Below are 7,920 nucleotides of genomic sequence, written 5' to 3'. Positions count from 1 at the left end.
GTTATTTTTTGTCTGTTGAAAAACGACAGTTTTTCAATTTTTAACAGTTGAAAAATCAAAGTTTTGTTGACAGAAGCAATATAAGTGCAACAAACAGAACATGGAAGTCGCTGATCACAATAACGCGGCAGACATTCCAGGACCAATCATGAGGTGAGAAGACGACAGACGATCCCCCGGAACATCATCAGAACATGGAAGTCGCTGATCACAATAACGCAGCAGACATTCCAAGACCAATCATGAGGTGAGAAGACGACAGACAATCCCCCGGAACATCATCAGAACATGGAAGTCGCTGATCACAATAACGCGGCAGACATTCCAAGACCAATCATGAGGTGAGAAGACGACAGACGATCCCCCGGAACATCATCAGAACATGGAAGTCGCTGATCACAATAACGCAGCAGACATTCCAAGACCAATCATGAGGTGAGAAGACGACAGACGATCCCCTGGAACATCATCAGTACTTGGAAGTCGCTGATCACAATAACGCGGCAGACATTCCAAGACCAATCATGAGGTGAGAAGACGACAGACGATCCCCCGGAACATCATCAGAACATGGAAGTCGCTGATCACAATAACGCAGCAGACATTCCAAGACCAATCATGAGGTGAGAAGACGACAGACGATCCCCTGGAACATCATCAGTACTTGGAAGTCGCTGATCACAATAACGCCGCGACATTCCAGGACCAATCATGAGGTGAGAAGACGACAGACAATCCCCCGGAACATCATCAGTACTTGGAAGTCGCTGATCACAATAACGCCGCGACATTCCAGGACCAATCATGAGGTGAGAAGACGACAGACGATCCCCCGGAACATCATCAGAACATGGAAGTCGCTGATCACAATAACGCCGCAGACATTCCAAGATCAATCATGAGGTGAGAAGACGACAGACGATCCCCCGGAACATCATCAGTACATGGAAGGAATACGGGAGAGAAGGGAAAGGCGGAATCATAAAGGTCCAAAATGACGACCAAAAGGTGTAACAGACAATCCGTGAGCGCGGGCAAAATGATCCGGGAGAAGTCAAGTATGAAGTAAATCCCAGTAATAGCGGCACACAGGAGTCCGTCACAACATACATGACATACCGTGAGTACAATGCACAGCGCGGCCGAACACTGTGACCGTGCGACTAAAGGATCATACCACAATGTGCATCAACAGGCCATGTGACATAAACCGACCAATAAGTGACCATAGAAATACCATCAATAAAGGTGACAAACATATATAGAGTGCAACTAGTATAACACAGAAAATGGCAATATAAACGCACAGCGACACCACGTGACTGTATTACTGAGGGAGGTAAAACGCACAGTGACACCACGTGACTGTATTACTGAGGGACGTAAAACGCACAGCGACACCACGTGACTGTATTACTGAGGGACGTAAAACGCACAGCGACACCACGTGACTGTATTACTGAGGGACGTAAAACGCACAGCGACACCACGTGACTGTATTACTGAGGGACGTAAAACGCACAGCGACACCACGTGACTGTATTACTGAGGGACGTAAAACGCACAGCGACACCACGTGACTGTATTACTGAGGGACGTAAAACGCACAGCGACATCACATGACTATTACTGAGGGACGTAAAACGCACAGCGACATCACATGACTATTACTGAGGGACGTAAAACGCACAGCGACACCACGTGACTGTATTACTGAGGGACATAAAACGCACAGCAACACCACGTGACTGTATTACTGAGGGAAGTAAAACGCACAGCGACACCACGTGACTGTATTACTGAGGGAAGTAAAACGCACAGCGACACCACGTGACTATTACTGAGGGACGTAAAACGCACAGCGACACCACGTGACTGTATTACTGAGGGACGTAAAACGCACAGCGACACCACGTGACTATTACTGAGGGACGTAAAACGCACAGCGACACCACGTGACTGTATTACTGAGGGACGTAAAACGCACAGCGACACCACGTGACTATTACTGAGGGACGTAAAACGCACAGCGACACCACGTGACTGTATTACTGAGGGACGTAAAACGCACAGCGACACCACGTGACTATTACTGAGGGACGTAAAACGCACAGCGACACCACGTGACTGTATTACTGAGGGACGTAAAACGCACAGCGACACCACGTGACTATTACTGAGGGACGTAAAACGCACAGCGACACCACGTGACTGTATTACTGAGGGACATAAAACGCACAGCGACACCACGTGACTATTACTGAGGGACGTAAAACGCACAGCGACACCACGTGACTGTATTACTGAGGGACGTAAAACGCACAGCGACACCACGTGACTATTACTGAGGGACGTAAAACGCACAGCGACACCACGTGACTGTATTACTGAGGGACGTAAAACGCACAGCGACACCACGTGACTATTACTGAGGGACGTAAAACGCACAGCGACACCACGTGACTGTATTACTGAGAGCCGTAAAATACAATAACACAATAAAGAAATAAATAACGTGACTAAGAAAATGGTAAATACGACATAAAGTTAATGTGCAAAAACGTCCAACAAACCCCCGACGTGGACAGGTAAATGATTGTTGGATCCCACACCGGCTACATTGCCTCCTCACCTCCGCGCCCCGACCCCAAGGGGCCAAAAGGCTGTCAGGACACTCCCTGCAGGGGCCCTTTAAGTGGAATCCCCAACAGTGATGTCGGGATGATATCCCCCACTGGTGGACCATACTGCTCAGAGGTGGTGATAGATCTTTCACCTTTGGACCAGAAACAACAGGCAGCGCACAGAACTGCCCGGGGTCCATTGGACCAGAAACAACAGGCAGCGCACAGAACTGCCCAAGGTCCATTGGACCAGAAACAACAGCCAGCGCACAGAACTGCCCGGGATCCATTGGACCAGAAACAACAGGCGGCACACAGAACAGCCAGGGTCCATTGGACCAGAAAACACAGCCAGCGCACAGAACAGCCGGGGTCCATTGGACCAGAAACAACAGGCGGCACACAGAACAGCCGGGGGTCCATTGGACCAGAAACAACAGCCGGCGCACAGAACCGCCAGGGTCCATTGGACCAGAAACAACAGCCGGCGCACAGAACTGCCGGGGGTCCATTGGACCAGAAACAACAGGCGGCGCACAGAACAGCCGGGGGTCCATTGGACCAGAAACAACAGGCAGCGCACAGAACTGCCCGGGGTCCATTGGACCAGAAACAACAGCCAGCGCACAGAACAGCCAGGGTCCATTGGACCAGAAACAACAGCCAGCGCACAGCACTGCCCGGGGGTCCATTGGACCAGAAACCACAGCCAGCGCACAGAACTGCCCGGGATCCATTGGACCAGAAACAACAGGCGGCACACAGAACAGCCAGGGTCCATTGGACCAGAAAACACAGCCAGTGCACAGGACAGCCGGGGTCCATTGGACCAGAAACAACAGGCGGCACACAGAACAGCCGGGGGTCCATTGGACCAGAAACAACAGCCGGCACACAGAACCGCCAGGGTCCATTGGACCAGAAACAACAGCCGGCGCACAGAACTGCCGGGGGTCCATTGGACCAGAAACAACAGGTGGCGCACAGAACAGCCGGGGGTCCATTGGACCAGAAACAACAGCCGGCGCACAGAACCGCCAGGGTCCATTGGACCAGAAACAACAGCCGACGCACAGAACTGCCGGGGGTCCATTGGACCAGAAACAACAGGCGGCACACAGAACAGCCGGGGTCCATTGGACCAGAAAACACAGCCAGCGCACAGAAACGCCCGGGGTCCATTGGACCAGAAACAACAGGCGGCACACAGAACAGCCGGGGTCCATTGGACCAGAAACAACAGGCGGCACACAGAACAGCCGGGGTCCATTGGACCAGAAACAACAGGCGGCACACAGAACAGCCGGGGTCCATTGGACCAGAAAACACAGCCAGCGCACAGAACAGCCAGGGGTCCATTGGACCAGAAACAACAGCCGGCGCAGAACAGATCCGCCAGGGGTCCATTGGACCAGAAATAACACCCGGCGCACAGAACTGCCAGGGAGACAAGAAGAAGTCCTTCCATAGTGGAATATTGTAAATGAATCCCATTTATTGTAGAGACAAATGCGCACTCACATGGGAACAGATCAAACACGGCACCAATCACATGTGCTGATATGGGTGTACTGGGTGTACCAATATGGCTGCAACCATTCGTGTCAGAAATGACGTCACCACATTGCGCTCTCCGACCTTCGCGTTACATCACTGTCACATGACGTCATCGGGGTACGGTAGTGGGGACACTGGGCTCCTTTTATAGGGAGCTCATAGATGAAACTAATCTAGGAGGCAGGTGACCGGCGGCCATTTTCCCAGAGCCTGATGTCCAGCAGCCATAATGTTGAAGACCATGGGGACAACCACTGCATAGAAACATGCACAGGCTGGAGAAAAACAAACCTTTCATGGAACTTTTAAAAAATCATTAAAAAAAGGAAAAGTAAGATCAGAAAAACATAGAAATATATATATATATACAATATATACATACACACAATATATACATATACATACACTAAGGGGCAACTAAAGGCACAAAAATACTATATGAAAATGGTGTACATAAAATATTAATAGACAGACTGGATGGACAAGACCCTCAAAAACAATCCAAAATGGACGTAGATGGATGAATACAAATGGCAATAGAGTGAAGAATCAATAAAGGGGAATAATACAAGAGATGGGGCAATACTAGTTCAGGGGAAAAAATCTCAGCCAAAAAAACGCATGAAAAACCGCACATAAAAAGGAGGAAAAAATATATAATAATAAAAAATACATAAAAATACACACATATTTATTTATTTATTTCAGGTACTTATATAGCGCCATCAGTTTACTCCGCGCTTTACTTCTATATTGTACATTCCCATCAGTCCCCACCCCCGAGGAGCGTACAATCTAAGGTCCCTAACTCACATTCATACATTCACATCAGGCCCCGCCCCCGAGGAGCGTACAATCTAAGGTCCCTAACTCACATTCACATCAGTCCCCACCCCCGAGGAGCGTACAATCTAAGGTCCCTAACTCACATTCATACATTCACATCAGTCCCCGCCCCCGAGGAGCGTACAATCTAAGGTCCCTAACTCACATTCATACATTCACATCAGGCCCCGCCCCCGAGGAGCGTACAATCTAAGGTCCCTAACTCACATTCATACATTCACATCAGGCCCCGCCCCCGAGGAGCGTACAATCTAAGGTCCCTAACTCACATTCATACATTCACATCAGGCCCCGCCCCCGAGGAGCGTACAATCTAAGGTCCCTAACTCACATTCATACACACACATACTAGGGACAATATAGACCGGAGCCAATTAACCTCCCAGCATGTCTTTGGAGTGTGGGAGGAAACCGGAGTACCCGGAGGAAACCCACGCAGGCACAGGGAGAAGATGCAAACTCCAGGCAGGAGGTGCCGTGGTTGGGATTTGAACCAACTACCTGAGTACTGCCAGGTGGAAGTGCTAACCACTTAGCCGCTGTGCTGCCCATATATATATACACACCGAATTTTTCGCTCCATAAGACGCACTTTTTTCCCCCAGTGCGTCTTATGGAGCGAATGTGGAGCGGCCGGTCCGGTATTTCCACCACCGCCATGTCAGAATACCGGGCCGGCCGCTCAGCTCTGCAGCGGGACCTCTCCTGTTCCTCTATCCAGCGGCGCGTTGTCTTCCCGGCTTCTGTAGTGTCAGCGCTCGGCTTGATGGCCGGGTGCCAAGTGCGCATGAGTGAGAAGCGCTGCGCTTTGTGATTGGTCCGGCGCCTTCTGGGATCTGTCATGTGTCCCAGGTGCCGCCTTACCATTCACAAAGCGCACCGCTTCTCACTCATGCGCACTTGGCACCCGGCCATCAAGCCGAGCGGCGACACTACAGAAGCCGGGAAGACAACGCACCGCTGGATAGAGGAACAGGAGAGGTCCCGCTGCAGAGTGCACACTAACCAAAGAACAACTCCCCGGAAGTAAGAGCGGGTACCCCCCCCCCCCCAAAGGTCAGCAGTCATCTCCTGTACTGTCCGCAGTCTCTGGTCATCTCCTGTACTGTCCGCAGTCTCTGGTCATCTCCTGTACCGTGTCTGCAGTCTCTGGTCATCTCCTGTACTGTCCGCAGTCTCTGGTCATCTCCTGTACTGTCCGCAGTCTCTGGTCATCTCCTGTACTGTCCGCAGTCTCTGGTCATCTCCTGTACTGTGTCCGCAGTCTCTGGTCATCTCCTGTACTGTCCGCAGTCTCTGGTCATCTCCTGTACTGTGTCCGCAGTCTCTGGTCATCTCCTGTACTGTGTCCGCAGTCTCTGGTCATCTCCTGTACTGTGTCTGCAGTCTCTGGTCATCTCCTGTACTGTGTCCGCAGTCTCTGGTCATCTCCTGTACTGTCCGCAGTCTCTGGTCATCTCCTGTACTGTGTCCGCAGTCTCTGGTCATCCCTGTACTGTCCGCAGTCTCTGGTCATCTCCTGTACTGTGTCCGCAGTCTCTGGTCATCTCCTGTACTGTCCGCAGTCTCTGGTCATCTCCTGTACTGTGTCCGCAGTCTCTGGTCATCTCCTGTACCGTGTCTGCAGTCTCTGGTCATCTCCTGTACTGTCCGCAGTCTCTGGTCATCTCCTGTACTGTCCGCAGTCTCTGGTCATCTCCTGTACTGTCCGCAGTCTCTGGTCATCTCCTGTACTGTGTCCGCAGTCTCCAGTCATCTCCTGTACTGTGTCCGCAGTCTCTGGTCATCTCCTGTACTGTCCGCAGTCTCTGGTCATCTCCTGTACTGTGTCTGCAGTCTCTGGTCATCCCTGTACTGTGTCCGCAGTCTCTGGTCATCTCCTGTACTGTCCGCAGTCTCTGGTCATCTCCTGTACTGTGTCCGCAGTCTCTGGTCATCTCCTGTACTGTCCGCAGTCTCTGGTCATCTCCTGTACTGTGTCCGCAGTCTCTGGTCATCTCCTGTACCGTGTCTGCAGTCTCTAACCGTCTCCTGTACTGTGTCCGCAGTCTCTGGTCATCTCCTGTACTGTCCGCAGTCTCTGGTCATCTCCTGTACTATGTCCGCAGTCTCTGGTCGTCTCCTGTACCGTGTCCGCAGTCTCTGGTCATCTCCTGTACTGTCTGCAGTCTCCAGTCATCTCCTGTACTGTCCGCAGTCTCTGGTCATCTCCTGTACTGTCCGCAGTCTCTGGTCATCTCCTGTACTGTCCGCAGTCTCTGGTCATCTCCTGTACTGTCCGCAGTCTCTGGTCATCTCCTGTACTGTCCGCAGTCTCTGGTCATCTCCTGTACTGTCCGCAGTCTCTGGTCATCTCCTGTACTGTGTCTGCAGTCTCTGGTCATCTCCTGTACTGTGTCTGCAGTCTCTGGTCATCTCCTGTACTGTGTCTGCAGTCTCTGGTCATCTCCTGTACTATGTCCGCAGTCTCTGGTCATCTCCTGTACTGTCCGCAGTCTCTGGTCATCTCCTGTACTGTGTCTGCAGTCTCTGGTCATCTCCTGTACTGTGTCCGCAGTCTCTGGTCATCTCCTGTACTATGTCCGCAGTCTCTGGTCATCCCTGTACTGTGTCCGCAGTCTCTGGTCATCTCCTGTACTGTGTCCGCAGTCTCTGGTCATCTCCTGTACTATGTCTGCAGTCTCTGGTCATCTCCTGTACTGTGTCCGCAGTCTCTGGTCATCTCCTGTACTGTGTCCGCAGTCTCTGGTCATCTCCTGTACTATGTCTGCAGTCCATTGGTTCAGAATATTTTTTTTCCTGTTTTCTGCCTCTAAAACCTAGGTGCGTCTTATGAAGCAACAAATACGGTATATATATACACACACATACATACATATATAAATACAAATAA

Source organism: Staurois parvus, unplaced genomic scaffold, assembly GCF_062004578.1.
Source record: "Staurois parvus isolate SC_StPar_1 unplaced genomic scaffold, SC_StPar_1.0 ptg002873l, whole genome shotgun sequence".
In the NCBI taxonomy this organism is placed as follows: Eukaryota; Metazoa; Chordata; class Amphibia; order Anura; family Ranidae; genus Staurois; species Staurois parvus.
Note: the sequence above shows the minus strand (reverse complement) of the source record.